Here is a 14734-nt window from a genome sequence, read left to right as displayed (position 1 = left end):
GTGCTTGTGGCAGGGGTGTTGGAGTACGTGGCCTTTGGAGGTCCCTTCCAGCCCTGATTATTCTATGATTCTATGATTTTTTAGCCTTGTTTACGTTCAGTCTCCTCCAGGAGAATGTGTCTGACCCACCTGAGGAAGTCACAGCCCATTCCCTTCCAGCCCTGATTATTCTATGATCCTATGATTTTTTGGCCTTGTTTACATTCAGTCTCCTCCAGGAGAACGTGTCTGACCCACCTGGGGAAGTCACAGCCCACTTCTCACACCACCACTCAGAGCTGAGGCTCTCACAGGTCTCACCAAGGATGCAAGGACCCCGTTCCCACGTGTGTTGCTTGGATTCCTCATCAGCACAAGCAGCTAAATCACATTTCTAGAGGCATGGCCTCTGGCTATCAGGTCCCAGTCCTCTGGGAAGACATCTCTGGGAAGATCCCAGCGTGCAGCTGCAGCCTCCAGCAGCTTTGCCACCGTGTTTCTCCTCTTATGCACCAACGCAGGAACCTTTACAGGGCTGGCAGGGAGAAGATTTTCTCTATTGCCACTTCTCAGCCAGACACAACTGAGAATTACAAAGGAAAAAGCCTCCCCTCTGGGTGGGTGACCACATCCCATCCCTGAATCTGGTATGAACTTGGTCCTGAGGTAGAAACAAACGCTCTCTCTCTATCCTGTTGCAAACTTCACAGCTCATGCTGGCCAGGATTGAGAGAGATGAATGCCTCATTTGAGAAGTTTGTCTGCTGGAGTGTTTTCAGAGCTATCAGAGCCTCAGGAGTGAAGTTTCCTGGATGCCAAGACCCTTCCCTAAGGGTTGTGGAGGTCCAGTCATGCAAAGTTCACAAGACATGAGCTGAGTTGCAAGAGCTGTATGCCTAGGGATTAGCCTGTAACAAATTCAAGGTAATTTCACACAATCATAAAATCATGGAGTGGGTTTGGGTTGGAAAGGGCCTTAAAGATAACCTAGTTCATTTTGTGTTGCCTGAGCACATGCTGGGGCTGAGGTTGTGTGTAGGTTCCTCACATTTATTCCAAAAGCATCAGACAGTTGAGAGGTGCTAATCTATTTCGTGGAGAAAGCCAACTGCCTCTCCCAACCCTGAGCTAACAGATCTTCCTCCAGAGAATCACTGAAATGGCAAAGAAGTTGACTTTTACCTCTACTGACTACATTGGCAGACTGGGGAAAAAAACCAACTCTATTAACTCAGAAACCTCACTTAAATGTTTAAAGCTAGAGGTGATGATCTGAGCTCTTAAAGCCTAAAAATCCTTAAGCAAAAAAAAACCCCCACCTCGCATCAGCAGTAGCTTTGCAGATCTTCTAGTCCTGTTTTATTTCCATATGGTTGGGGTTGGATGGGTTTTTATTGAAATATTATTGGCTCCAGCACTGGGGAGCTTGCATGGGGAATCTGTAGCCAAGCCTGAGCTCTGCTTTTGCAAGCATTTGGCTCGGCCCTGTGACTCCAAAACCAGCTCCCTTCGAGCAACAGGCAATCCAGCACATCTGTGGCCACCCAGCAAGAAGTTTAATGGGGTGGCTTTAAAACCAGCAGACGACTGTGCTGCCTCTCACTCAGTCCCAGGCAAGAAAAGCTGCCACCGTTTTCTAGGCTAATTTTATGGGTTTCAAAAGCCCATTTCATTCCTCCTCCTCCTCCGTCGACTTCTCACACTCTCTCTCTCGCTCCTCCTGTGGAGGTGCCAAAACCTCCTCCATCAATTTGGGAGAACTTCTGCTTGAAAACTAGAGCAGAGCATCACCCACGTAAGCAGCCTGGCAGGGAAATATCGGAGGCAGAGACTGACTCAAAATGACTCGAGGAGTTTCCCCGTGTCAGAGAGGAAGAAATTGGAGCCTGGAAGCCACTCCACCAAAATCCTTGGGGGATGAGGGACCTGTCCAGCATCTTCTGACCATGGCCAGTGAACTTGCTTGTTAGGAAGATATTTTTACTTTTGTTTCTAGTACCTGGGTTTTGTTTGGTTGGTTTTTTTTTTCCCTCTTTGTTTCTTGCCTGGGACTTCCAGTGTTCCCATATTTGCTCTTTTTTTTTTTCCCCCATTAAAACAAAACAAAAAAAAGAGCAGGGCAAGTTTTCATCTAGACATTTCCAGTTGCTTTAACGAGGGATCATAAATCAAGCTTGAATTTCCACAGATTAAGACACTAGACAAGTTTCCAACCCATAGGGTACAAACCAAGTCGCTTAAAAAGATGATCTGAGTGGAGTTTAAAGCCTTAAAAATGATGTAGTCACTAAACCCACTCCTGTACTGGATTCTTCTACTTTCCCTATTAATTTTTCCTGAATTTGCAGAGCTTTGCCAAGGATGTTTTCTACTCTTTTGGTTAGAACCCAACTGAAACCCACCCACCCTTCTGCAGGGACCACCAAATTCTTCTCAGCGTGTCCCCTCCTGGGTGCTCCCAAAGGCCAACAGGAGCACGTTCAGTCTTGTCCCAGATTAAATCCCACCCTAGGAAGGAAATGAAAATCTCTGTCTCTCAGAAACGACAGCAGGAGCTCCAGAGTCCTCTTTCTCTGGGCTTTTGTTTTGAATGCAATTTGCATATTTAAACAGCCTCCTTGCACTTGTAACGAGCGGTGCTTCGTGTTCTCTCCTTTGCCTCCACCAGCACCCTGCAGTCACAAATGACATGAGGCTTCACTCCCCAAACCCAAAATAAAGGATAGCCCATTGCCCCAAAAATTAACAGCCCAAATAACGATCTAAATTGCAATTAATTAATCAGCCATAGATACTAAAGCCGAGACCCTTCAAAGGTATTTTGACTGTCTGTTTAGTTGAGTATCTCTGAGGAACTGAGATGGATCAAAAAAAAGGATTTTATTCTTCTCCATTTTTAACATTAGATGTTCAGAGCAGATCCTGGAGAGCTGCTGCATTTGGAAGAGGAATTTTTGTCTTTTCTTTTGGACACGTGACCCAAATTCATTTTAGGACACCGTTTAGACAGTATCTAACTCAATCCTAACTCAAAATTCTCCAGGGGTTTGTTGGATGACCTGAATGCAACAACTGCCCTGATCCATCTGCCATCTAAAGAACAGCATCATGTCCACCAGGCGAACCAGGACCCTGTGTCTTTCCAAATCCAAGCAGCTCACACTGCAGAAAAGAAGCAGGGGTTGGATTTGCAGCTCTAGGCACAGTTTTTGGAGATGTGGACTGTTCAGCTGAGCTCTTAGGAACAACTGGACTCCTCTACGGATGGCCAAGGGTTGACCTTTAGGTCATGGGCTGCTGTCTGAGGCTCTTTGGGACAGGAATTCTCTTCAGCTTTAGGTTATTTGCTGTAGGAAAAACCTTGGCTCCCTTAGGCACCCCCTGAGGTCAGTGGGGATAGTTGATATCTTAGCCTGTGAGTCAGACTCGAGCTTCTGAGACATTAGAGGCCAACCTCAGCAGCTCAGATGGGCTCAGAAAGGGCAGGACTGACCATGCACAGCCCTAATTTGCTGTCAGAGGGTCTGGATGGCAGCTCCTGGACACCCACTGATAGGAGGACTGCAGGACTCATCTGTTAACGAGAACACGGGTGGTCTTCATCACAACCTGGACTCTACACGGTGCCCAGAAGCATCTGGTACCTTTGATGACCCCAGACAAGCTGTCTGTTCATGGCACAGAGCTGCTGCACCTCCAAGAGCTCTGCACTGCAGCACAAAGCAGCCTTCATGGCTTTATGCCTGGAGTAGTAATCACGGGATTATTGCTCCCATGGCATGCAAATAATAATCCTTCCTTTTTCCTCCTCTTGTAGCTGCCGTGTAATTTAGAAAATTAATCTTCAGGGCTGGGCCTGTCTTTTATTGTCTGTGTGTGTTGTCTGCCCCCTCCTCTGCCACATTTAGCTCTCCGTGTCAGCTCTCAGAGTGCTTGGTAAAATGATGCCGGAGCATTTTGCCCCATTTTCTGATGGGTGTAAATGTGGCATTAATAAAAGAATTTCCTTCTTCTCCTCCAATGTTGGCAGAGAAGGGGCCAAAGCAGATGCACAGTCCCATTAACCCATATATTATAACAGGTTTGAGCAACCTGGTTTAGTGGAAGGTGTCTCTACCTGTGGTAGGGGGAGGGTGGAACTAAATGATCCTAAAATCCCTTCCATTCTGGGATTCTGTGGAGAAGAAAACAATAGCAGAAGACTAGAAGAATGCAAATGATGTTTAGTGGAAGGTGTCTCTACCTGTGGCAGGGGGAGGGTGGAACTAAATGATCCTCAAATCCCTTCCATTCTGGGATTCTATGGAAAAGAAAACAACAGCAGAAGACTAGAAGAATACAAATTAGCATCAAAAGCAACCAATAAAATAGAGACAGTGGTGCTGGGCACAGGCCCACCTCACCCCACGACCTCTTCACCAGGGCAGCTGTACTGACACCACAGCCACGATTCACCAGTGACCAGAAATCAGAGGTTTGGGGTCTCCTCCCTGACCCCAGACAACACAACCAAGCAAACACTGCCCTGCAGGAACCCCTGGTGTGATCCAGATCCAGGATTTCAGTGGGAACTTTCCCTGGTCGTGCTCCTACAGTGACCACATGTCTTGCAGGGTTTTTTTCCCCCTCTGTTTATCCTTTTTTTTTGTCCCTAAAGGAAAGGAGTTGAAGCTCCTGCTGAGGATTTCCCATCTCTTTAGCTGGCTGATCTTTCAAGGCAGGCTCAGCAGCAGTAAAATCAGTCAGGATGGATGAGTGTGGATTGATCCCTGCCCCTGCTCTCGGTGGGAAAGGTGGAGAGAGGTGCCACAGGGATGGAGGAGGAGGACAGCAGCAAATTGGGACTGAAGGTGTTAAGAGAAAGAGGCAGAAATCACTGAGAAAGAGCCAAACATCAGAACTGAAGGGCACTGCAGAGCTGTTTGTGGGGGAGAGCTGCAGGCTGGAGCAACGCTGTGCAGAGGCTCAAGAAAAGAGGGGTTTGGGCTCTGCCAGGAGCTGATTGATCCATGTGGGGGCCCTGATGCTGAGGGGACCTGGAGAGGGGTGAGAGGAGGGAGCTGTGTGTGTGTGGGGGCTGGCTGTGCTGGCAGGGCAGCCACCCCCACGCTGCCTGCCACCCACCACCATTATTCATCCTCCAGCTTCCCTTGCTGCCTCCTGCCTCACCACAGGGCTGCTTTTAACCCTTCTTAGAGCCAAACACAGGGAAATTTGGCAGCTTTTGGCACTGAGGTTTGAGTGGAAGCCGTTTCAGCCAGGAGAGGAGCAGGTTGTCAGGAGGAGAGGGCAAAGGAGCTGCTCTCATCACTTCTGGCAGCATTGGGTTGTGGTTTCTGGGGATTTCTTTATGTCCTGCAGGGTGAACGTGAGGTGCTGATTGCTGGCATCAGTGAGAGCCTTTCCTTTGTGTCCCCACAGATGTGGACCAGGCTTCAAGGCAATTTGATTGCAGCCACCTCCTTGTGTTGGGCTGCAGACAAGTTAGAGGTGAACAAGCCTCTGGTGGCACCTCTGGGAGAAGAACCAGCCCAGACTGAGCATCCTCCAGCACTGTCCCTGAACAGGTACCCCAGGAGGAGTGAGAGCAGGGAAAATACACGTGATATTCCCACCTTAATCTCTTCCACCCCCTAAAAATCTCTCCTGCTATTTGACTGTTTTCAGCTCAGGGGATTTCCTCAGCTGGTTGTGGTTTATCTGCTCAGCATCCCATAATAAAGCTCAGCTCCAGGTGCTTATCTCCATAGTGGCATGCCCTTCTAGGCTGTTTGAGAAGAGGCTGCCAGTGGACAGCAAGGAGAGGGGTGATGGGAAACACCAAGTCCTCTGCAGGGATAGTTGTAGTGCCCAAAGCAAACACAACTGGTCTATGCTGCTTGATGGGACTAAGGTCATCTGCTAGACTGCATCTGTCCATGGGAAAACCTCTTCCCCTACTTTGCCTCAGCAGAAATAGATTCATTACCTCCAAACCACCTCTTGGGAATGGTTTCTGCCTCCCTGCTATGCCCTGAAGTGTCTGGAAGTTGCCTGGATGAGTTGGCAGCGTGGAGGAGCACTGGGCAGTCCTCAAGCCCAAGCACTGACCTCATTTAGAGCCACCAGGAGTCTAGCAGCAGGTCAAAGCGTTGCTCAGCAGGACTGTTGGCACACTAAGCCTGTGCCATCCCACAGCTCTCTGACTCAGGAGCTGTATCTGATTTGCTTCTGCCCTCAGGGCCCCAGGCTGCATCTCTGCAGTGTGGTAGATGAGGTCAGAGCAGGTCAGCCTTGCCACGGTGTGTGAGCTGTTCTTAAATCTGAGGGCAGTGCCTGGGATGTGCAAAGACAACTACAAGAGGTCAGTTTTCATCACAAAATGAGGCCTCTATCAAATTCAATATCATTTCATCCTGCACACGGACCACACACAGGGGGTTCTGTCTTACTCTCATCCAATTTGGGGACCAGGAAACTCATTCCCAATTTAGACACAGATAGTAGGAGTAAAGGGTCAAAGGAGAGGCATCTTCCACTTGGAGTGGCTGCTGTATTTCCTGAGCTATGCAGGAAAGCAATGCATGTTCTGGCCCTACCTGCTGGTGGGTGGTGGCTCTTGATAGAAGCATTTGCCCAGCAGGACCCTTCAAGGGTCTTCAAGTCTCTTCAAGGCTTAAGCAGGTCATGATGTCATTGACTTATGCACATCCTGATCAGGGAAACCACCTCCTGGAAGTAACCAGGATCTGATAACGTTACATCCAGAGGTTAAAGAGCATCACCAGAGTGAAAGGGAGAAAGAAAAGGTCTTGGCTTATTATGGAGGAGAGACTGGAAGAGTATTGGGGTTGGTCTTTGAGAAATCAATGGTCAAAGGTTCACTGCTTCTCACTTCCTTCTGGACAGCTGGCAGTGCAGGTCTTGTCTCTGCTGTTTGCCTGAAGGACTCACCAGATCAGGAACTAGTCAGGGATGGAGAAGACAACACAGACCAGAGCTACTCAGTTGTAGAATTCTTTGGGGTGCCTGCACGCCAAATACTATAATTTTATAGAGGTCAGTGTAAGAATAGAAAAGGTCCAGGAAAGGGTTAAAAGTTTCACCAGAGATCTGAAGCTGTTTTTCTTTGAGCAACAGAGAGACACAGCAGAACTCTTCAGCCTGGAAAGAGATGCATTTTAGGGAGTGGAATTGCTTCGTGGTCAGGTGGGACTCAAACTAAAGTTAATTCTCTTTGAGGTGTTATTTTTCCTTTTCCCAAATCAGTTTTGATTTCCTGTGTGGCCTCATGTGCCCGTGGATCAACATTACTGCCTCTTTACTCCATGCCACAGGACTAGGGACTAGAAACAGGCAGTTGAAGGCTGAAGGAGCTAAAAAACACTTTATAACACTATTTTTGCTGAAACCTTTGAGCTGTAAAACCTGTTTCATAGGCTCAAAATGGTTGAGGTGGGAAGGGACCTCTGGAGGTCATCTGGTCCAACCCCTTCTTCAAGCAGGGCCACCGACAGCCAATTACCCAGGACCATGACCAGGCAAATTTTGAGTATCTCCAAGGCTGGAGACTCCACAGCCTCTTAGGGCAACTTGTGCCAGGGCTCAGTCACTCACACAGCAAAAAAGCATTTCCTGATGTCCAGAGAGAACTTCCTGTGTTGCATTTTGTGCCCTTGCCTCTTGTCCTGTCACTGGGGACCACTGAAGAGCCTGGCTCCATCCTCTTTGGACCTTCCCTTCAGATATTCATATACTTGGATAGGGTAGATCCTGATACTTATCTTGTCCAGATTGAACCATTCTCAGCCTTTTCCTATTGGAGAGATGCTCCAGGTTCCCTCATCATCTTCCTGGCCCTTTTGCTGGCCCCTTTTCAATAGCTCTACATCTCTCTTGCATTGAAAAATGCCACCAGAGGGTCCAAAACTACAGGAGCACAATGCTGAAGCCCGGGGTTGAACCAGGGACCTTTAGATCTTCAGTCTAACGCTCTCCCAGCTGAGCTACTTCAGCCCTGCTGTGGCAGCAGCTGTCACAAAACCTGTTGAGATATAATTATCTTTCAAAGCTTTACTCTTCACCCTGGCTCAGTGGACACTTGGATTTTGTCCAGTCGCTGAACACCACTGAGAAAACCTTGATTCCATCTTCTTCACACCTCCCTTGAGATACTTTGACACATTGATGAGGTTGCCCCGAGCCTTCTCCTCTCCTGGTGCTCCACAGGATGGCTGGAAACAAAGGGTTTCAGAGCCAATGAGAGAAATGTGGTGAATGAGTTTCACCAGAACGTGTTGCACAGAGGTTGTCCTAGAGCTGTTCTTCCCCATTTTGAGAAGTCTTTGGTCTACAGATTGCTGGGAGAACACAGCAGAGACTGTTCTGGTATCACTGCTGTCCTAGCTTCCTTTGTTTGCTGTGCAAAATCAGTGGCCCTACAAATAAACCACCCAGGGACTAGGGACACCCAGAGCTGGGAAACCCCTAAGGGCTTTGGGTGGAGTTTGAGCTGTTGTCCTGCAGGGAACTGATCCATACCTTTCATCTCAGATACAATCCCACCACAAGAACTCCATTCAGGTGGTCAAAATAAACACACTCTATCTATCTGTGATACCTGAGGTTCCAACAGCTGTCCCACAGCTCCTGCTCCAGAGGGCTGCAGACTTTCTTCATGACCCATCTCCTATCTTTTAGCTCTTTGACAATGCTTTGAATGCTTCTGTGTCTCTTCAAAAGCACCAGGCACCTAAGAATGTAAAATGTGCCCTCCTGGGTGAGATGAATGGTCCATCTAGCTTAGTTCTCCATCTCTGAAAGTGGCACAAGGAGATGCTCTTTAGGAATCAAGCCTGGCTGTTGTCCTTTCCCCCTGAGCCATATTCAAGAAGCTGAAAGGAACTTCTCCACCTGCTCCATCACCAGCTGTCTCTGAACCCATCACCAATGGTTATATCATCAGGTTATGTTTGAACAACAGGCCCAAACATCAGAGACCACTAAGGTCAACAATTATCAAAACTTTTCAAATAAGAATGGCCGTGGTGGAGGAGAGCACAAGACAGGAATGACTCTTACAGCCAGGTTTTCACTGGTAACACTCCTCCAAGCAGGTTCTCTCAGTTCCTGGGCTCAGATGTCACTCCACAGAGCTCACCTCTTCCATGTTGGGTGAGTGGGTGACAAGGAGACATCTGCAGGTTCCTCCCTAGGAGTGGAAGACCTGCCAGGGCAGCTTGTGTGGAAGCCTGACTCACCCACGACTTCACCCTGCCCTTCCAGCTGTCCCATTTTTCCTTCACTAGCTCTCTCCTTGTCCAGGAAAGTGACTGCAGAAACCAAAGCACTTCTGTTTCTCACCAGCTTTTCGGCAGGAAGGAATGATCCCCACATGGAAACTGTGGTATTTGACAACCCACTCTGCCTTGCTGGAAATACTCGAGCTTCAGCTGGGGACAAAATTCCTGTTGAAAGATGAGCTGTGCCACCACTTTGCAAATGGAAACGAGGAAAGGAAGGATCTGATAAAGCAGCAGCCTCCGAGTGCCACATTGCAGTTAAATTAGAAATCTGAGAAGCTGACTTGCTGGGAAGTTGGATTATTCAGATGGTAAAACATTCCAACTAGAAATCTGTGAGAGAAGTCAGGAGGAAGACTCGTGTTGCCAATTTGACATGTCAGATGGAAGAAATTGGGAGCTTAGATTTTCTTTCATTGAGGAGGAATTTAAACCTGTCCTTCTGGCTCATTTCAGACCCAAGGAGCTCTGTGGGAAGTTCTGCTAAGGGGAGTGAACTGCACTGGCTGAAGTTAGGAGCAGATTTTTGCAGAGTCTCCTTCTAGCAGAGATAATGCTCCATGTTTAGAGTTACCAGCAAGGATTGGGGTGCAGAAATGCTCTTGCTCCTGTGCAGACCAAGGTCACTGCTCAATCCTGTGGGCCACGATGCAGGGTGAAATAAGAGGTGACATCTGCAGGGAGGAGCTGGAGGACAGGTGACCCTAAACTGACCAACAAGGACTTCCAGCCTGTAGACATCATGTTCAGTATAAAGCTGAGGGATCACGAGGATCAAACTCACCTCTTCAATGGCAGCTCCTGAGGAGGACTCTGTCCATTCTGCCTTTGATCCTGGTCAGTGTGCTCCTGAATCCAGTCTGAGACTATCCCCAGTGCCTGCTCCACAGCATGAGTGGTGACAGGGACCTAAGTGCCACCAGCAGAGCTGGGTTTGATATTGGGTTCAGATGTATCTGTATATATATCATTATATTATTACTATCTTCATTAAAGCTCTTTTAGTTTTCCAACCCATAAGTCTCTCTCCTTTCTTCCCTTTCTCTTCCCCATGCTCCTGCTGACCACTTGGCCAACTAGGAGGGATATTATCATTAACAGGCAAACCAACAGCCAGATCCCTCCCTCTGGTCTTAGATCACATGCAAGAGACCCAAGGTGGCCACCACTGGAGGAAGAGACAGACCAATGGATTCACTCACAGCACATAACGTAGTGAAGAAGGGAGTGAGTTGATTCCAGCCCATGGGGGAAGGAAGGACCCAGGCAATCAGTCCAATCCCAATCCTGTAGTAATTGCCAGAAGAAAGCCTCAGAATCCCCTTCTTGTCCCACCATTACTGGGAACTCTTCTTGCTGTGAAGACTTGAAGAACCCTTTTGATAACCAGACCACCACTCCCCAAAACATTCTTTGTAGAGACAGACCTCTCACCCCCCCTGCCAGCAGAGTCAGCTCTTAGAGAGGTGGCTTCTTGCCCCACCTCCAAGTGAATGTGGAAGGTGGGGGCACCTGGTGGTGATCTCCTCATCAGTTCCCACCCCAGGCTGGCCAGAGCCTGGGTGAAAACTCATCAGAAGGATCCTTCTTGCCTGGTTGTGGCCATCATCCCTATGCCAACCCTCACTGGGGTTAATCTTTCTTACCTGTTGGGAAGGGAATGGGGCTAATAGAGAGCATCTCTTACAGGTCTAGTGGACAACCCTGAACCTAAACCTTGACAGAGAGCTGCCATGATCTCCTGGAAAAATTCCCTGTCCCCACCACACTTATTTCCCTCAGTGAGACAGTCCCTGTTTCCATCTCTGTCCCTGCTTTGCCCCACTATGCCAGAAATTGTCTCATAGGTGCCATTTTACTTCACCTTTGATTTGCTTCTGGTGGTTTCCTCAAGTCACTTGTGTGTCCTTTTTGCCAGGAGGTCTGTGGAGTGTGGACTTCCCATACACAAAGTTGCTGTCCTCTCTCACCCGCCCTCATTCCCCTCCCAAAAACTCCTGTTTGATTCACATCTTGTGTTCTCTGGTGTTTTGGTGTCCCCATCCCAATCCTAACCAGTGGAAAGAGGCAATAATATCACTTCCACCCAGGGAATGGCTGTGTAGAGCATGTTTATTCAGTCAGGAAAAAGGGTGAAAGGAAGGGTATCATAGGATCTAGAGAGAAGTCATTAGGGATTGATCATTAATTGACTCTTCTGACGCAGGAACCAAGGGTTATCAGTTGATATGAGCAAGTGTCAAGCTTGAAACAACAAAAAAAAGAGGGAATTTCTTCACAAAGTGTCTGGTTGTCTGTGCAACTCCCTGCCATAGGATGTTTTAGGTCCCCAAAGTGTACAAAGATGACTGGTCACGTTTCTAGAAGAAAAAAGTCCATGAAGAGCATAGAAATATGAAGCTACCTGCTTTGGTTCATGCAGAGCCTGAGCCATGAGTCTCTGGGGATAAGGGGAGTGTCTGTAATATAACACTATGCTCTTTTTATTCCTTTTATTATACTCTTCTACAGGTATTAACTGCTGGAAAATGTTGCAGACTGGATTTTGACCTAGATGTTCTTCTTTACATCTTCTCCAGCACCTCCTTGTGCCCATGTCCTGTTAAATCTTGTTGACATGACGGACAGAGAGCTGTTGGAGGTGTCATTTCATACCATCAACCAACTGTTTGATCTACCACTCCCACAGTGGTGTCTGAGGCTTTGACCATGTCAAACAGATGACAGCAGATCCTTCTGCCCCCACTTTCTCTCCTCCCAGTCTTCCAGTGTTTCTATCACTCAAAGCTGAGCTGCCTGTGGTTTTTTTTTTAAAAAAAGATCCATCTGGCATCAGTCAGATCAGATGCAGCTTTCAAAAGTCATCTCATGCAGAAAGCTGCCACTGATTGCTTATCCCAAAGCTGATATGCCTCACCAGGTCTACAGGCATGAAGATAACCTTTGTGGGCCAGGATCCATCACCTTTACTGAGTCCACTCTGCTTTTAAATCGAGGGGAGTGCATCACCCAGATGTAGGTGCAGAGAGCTGACTTGTTTTACCCAGCTCAGCACATCACATTCGCCATAAATCTTGGGTTTCATTGCTGAATTTCTGTCACTAAACCACTGCCACGGATGGGATTTTGTCCTATTTCTCCACTCTCCATCCAGCTCTCTGCACCAGGGGAGTGACAAAGGACTGGAGGGTCAAGATGCTATCTCCTTCATAGAATGATTTGGCTCTGATGTGGCAAATAAAACACACATTCCTCCTTGAGGTTTCTTGAATTTTTTTCTGTCTCATTACTCTGAGTGGGCTTCTGGTTTACTTGAAAAGTGTCTTTGGTGATTATCTCTCTTTCGCTGTCGCTATTTTCTCTTCTTTCTCTTTTCCCCTGACTTTTCTGAAAATGATCTCATTAAGAACATGGAACTCCTGCTTCTGAAAAAAAACAAAAAAAGGTTCAGTGAGGTTTGCAAAGGTCTCCCAGCAGGAAGGTTGCTTGTCTCCATTTTCCCTGCGGTTCAACAGACCCCCAAGTGAGCCCATTAGCAAAAATGGACCGCTGGAAAAGAAATTCTACCAAATATGCAACGACAGCAGCAACAGCTCGGAAATGTAAGGCTCCAATAAGCAACAAACCATGTTTGCAAACCTCATCTTTGATGGCAGTTTAATGTGTGAGGGAAAGAAGGAGATAATAGCACAGAAGGGGACTGTGGGTGCTCCCTACCTCCTGCAATAGCTCTGAAGGGACATACTAAAGAGGGTGGAATGTGGGGCCTGAGATAACTCCATTGTTATGCTGGAGGGATAAAAGCATCTTTGAAAAACAGAGGTAATGAAGCTGGGCTGCCAAGTCTGTCACATTAACCCTTTCCTTCCCTGCTCCTTAAGTCTGATGGCTAAGACGTGTTGAGATGGGTAGCCCACCCTTGGAGGGGGTGTCATTAAGGTGTTCTTGATGTTTTCAGCTGAAGTTTGGCTCTTAGGAAGCCAGGCTATGAAGAATGACACAGTATCTTCAGCCTTGATGCAGGCTGTGGTCCTGCTGCTCTTTACAAGGAATTACCTGGATCCAGGTGAATATTTGCAGTCTGCCTGGTAGTGAAATCCTCACATGCTTACCTGTAGAGAGATGTAATGAGAACTAACCTCAGACCTGGCATTTAAGTTCTCCCCAAGTCTGAATAACTCTTTTTTTTGGAGAAAATTATGGTTTAGTGTTCACTTTAGTGACTGTTCTATAAAAAGAGAGATCTGAAAGATCTTGGATGTATCTTACTCCGAGGGATGGGGCAATTTGGAAAAGCAGAGATCTGTTTTCCTTGAATTCTTGTTTCCAACCAGGGAAAGGAAGGTTTGAGGCAGAACTTTCTGAGCTTTAAGGGGGTATCTCAGCTGCTGCACAGAAAAGAGGACAATGGCCATCTCCTTGGCTGTGTCCTGCATGGACCCAGGCTGACCAGACAGCAGGACAACACCTAGTCTGAGAATTTTACCTGGCAACTAAGCACTGAGAGGCACAAGTTTCAGCCTAAATTGGGTTTGTGCCAATTCCTGCAGATTGCAGCCCTGCAGTGATGCTCTGAGTACAAATCCTGTTGCTTTTCCCAGCCTTAATAACATTTACAGATCCCCTTCTGCCTCCAGAAACTCACAGTGCACTCTGTGCTTTCCCCAGATCTTTCTTTCAAGATGGGTCACCCACTGCTAATTCAACCCCTCCAAACTTCACTTTCAGAAGAATAAACCAAATGCATTTGGGAATTGCTTTTTTTAATCACTCTCAATAGACCAGAGCAATAAAACAGATCCTAAGAAGGCAGAAAAACAGCACCAAGAAAACCTAGGTAAAAATAACATGGATGCTGAAGTGTGTGGGGGTGTGTAGGTATATTTGTGAGACAATAATACACAAACCAGGTGGCATAATACTTCCTTAGCAGTCCATTTCTTCTTGCCAAACAGGCTTTGGTGAGATTCCCTGAGAGGTTTCCAAGAAACTCATCAATTTAGTAGTAAACAACCCTTCTGGGGGGGGTTGGGAGATATTTTCTGACTCTGCTGAGCATCCCAACGCCCTTCTGAAGTTTTTTTCTCTGTTTTGTAAAACAGGCAGAAGTTATTGAGAGGAAAATTAAGGAATAAAAGAAAGGGGAATAAGCTGGATATAGACAGAATCCTGAGTAATGGGTTTCACATTGAAAAGCCTTAAGAATGATTGCTTGGACAGTGATGGTATCTTGCTGCATAAATGGGGTTGTTACTTAACTCTGGTGATTCATGCTGGCAGGCACAGGGATGAGACAGCTGCCAAATGAGATGCTGGGAAGGAATTTTCTCTCCCAGAACAGACTGGCAGGGAATTTGCAAAGTGGAGGGGTCAATAAAAAGGGCCACGTATCGTTATGAGGGACACGTGGACGGGCTGAGGGAACACCCCACAAAGCACAACGTGATCCTACCTCGTGGTACTAAGCACGCCCC

The 14734-nt window shown here is 47.3% G+C and overlaps 1 non-coding gene across 1 annotated transcript; it reads right to left on the bottom strand.

The window, feature by feature from the left end:
• Nucleotides 1–7901: 7901 nt before the first annotated feature.
• Nucleotides 7902–7974, bottom strand: TRNAF-GAA. The gene has a single exon. It is a non-coding gene; the product is annotated as a tRNA-Phe (tRNA).
• Nucleotides 7975–14734: the final 6760 nt, after the last annotated feature.

This window comes from Merops nubicus, unplaced genomic scaffold (genome assembly GCF_000691845.1).
Source record: "Merops nubicus isolate BGI_N331 unplaced genomic scaffold, ASM69184v1 scaffold7562, whole genome shotgun sequence".
Taxonomy (NCBI): domain Eukaryota; kingdom Metazoa; phylum Chordata; class Aves; order Coraciiformes; family Meropidae; genus Merops; species Merops nubicus.
Note: the sequence above shows the minus strand (reverse complement) of the source record. Positions and strands in the feature narration are given on the sequence as shown.